At 42.2% G+C, this 1,396-nt stretch overlaps 1 protein-coding gene and 1 long non-coding RNA gene across 2 annotated transcripts in view; one reads left to right on the plus strand and one right to left on the minus strand.

The window, feature by feature from the left end:
• Positions 1–1,396, plus strand: part of LOC117953968 (disco-interacting protein 2 homolog C-like) — a 157,324-nt gene that overhangs the window by 17,741 nt on the left and 138,187 nt on the right.
• LOC117954683 overlaps positions 1–1,396 on the minus strand; it is a 14,907-nt gene that overhangs the window by 13,297 nt on the left and 214 nt on the right. The window lies entirely within an intron of this gene.

Raw genomic sequence — 1,396 nt, forward strand, 5'->3', positions numbered from 1 at the left:
CGAGCTGTCCGGTCACACGCTGCAGAGATGGAAGCTCGCATGCTAAACTAAGACCTGGATCCAGACCAGCTGTTGTCCCACTTGCTCCTGAGGTCACACATAAACCGTTTAGGGTTTAAGAAGTCTTGAAGTTCCCTTTTTTACCTGCTGAAGTGAATCAGTGTGGGAACCCCAGGGTGCGATACCGATAATATCACGATACAGCGATTCTGCGATATATAAATATATTGATAGATAATACTATAATGATGCACCACGATATCGTATCTCCGAATGCAAAATGCCCGTGTTGAGTATTGTACGGTGTTTGGGTCAAATTGACCCATGTCAAATTTTTAGATTAATCTGAGTCTTTCAGTGGCAAAATAAGCACTATTATTACAATTGCCCCATTAACTTCCATTATAATTGACGAAGATTGTTGCTTCCATCAGTCACTTAGACACAAAAACATGGGAAAGTAGGGCTGAGAAAACCGTAGTGACCCTTTAACACATCCTAGTTACATCTCAATTGTACCTCAATTCTCTCTCTAGTATTCCTTTTTCCACCCACTTGTTCCTGTCTCCATCCACCCACATCTTTCTCTCTCTCTCTCTCTCTCTCTCTCTTCTCCTTCTCATTTATTAACCCTATATTTGACTGTCATAGTCTTTTATTTTTGTGTTTTCTTTCTATTCAAAACCAGCAGCTGCAGGATGAAGACTCTTTCTTCAGATTTCTAAGGGACGGAAATCCCTTTTCTTCCCTTTTTGCCCCCCCACTCCCCCCCCCGGGATTTTGGATATCTGAGCTGTAATTATTTATAACTCGAGCACTCCTTTATCTTCATCTCTTTCTCAACATTTTTCTTAATCCAGCTGTGTCTTTGCTAAATATTTAATGTCCCCGACGCAGCGGGCCTCGAGGTCGGCGTGCGACGGCCGGAAAACGCTTCACTCGGAACGTCTGCCAAAGTGTTTTCATCTCGTTTTTTTAAAGAAGTGACAACCTCACCGCTCCAGTCGTTATCCATCCCTCCTTTTTCTTGTTTTTCTTCAACCGGTGTTGGAAAATGCTCGTGAGCAGATGGTCGGCTCGCTGTGTCTTTTGGATGGAAGTCGAGTCACGTGTTGTCCTGCTTCATGTCCCACACTGTCCCTTTTGGTCCTGAATGTGACTTCCTGTTGCCCTTGTGCCATATGTTACCGATATGCCATGTAAAAAAAAAATCTATAATTTAGAATCATCATGGTGTCAGCTGCAGTGTCATCAACACAGATCATGCATCTTTTTCACATCGGAGGATGGAAATGTATAATATTGATTTAGATTTTCAGTCTATTTGGCGGATGCTTTCTTCTGGTGATGAAGCAGGTAGACGAATCCTCCATTTTAAACTATCAATTGTTTTTTT

This window comes from Etheostoma cragini, chromosome 12, assembly GCF_013103735.1.
Source record: "Etheostoma cragini isolate CJK2018 chromosome 12, CSU_Ecrag_1.0, whole genome shotgun sequence".
In the NCBI taxonomy this organism is placed as follows: domain Eukaryota; kingdom Metazoa; phylum Chordata; class Actinopteri; order Perciformes; family Percidae; genus Etheostoma; species Etheostoma cragini.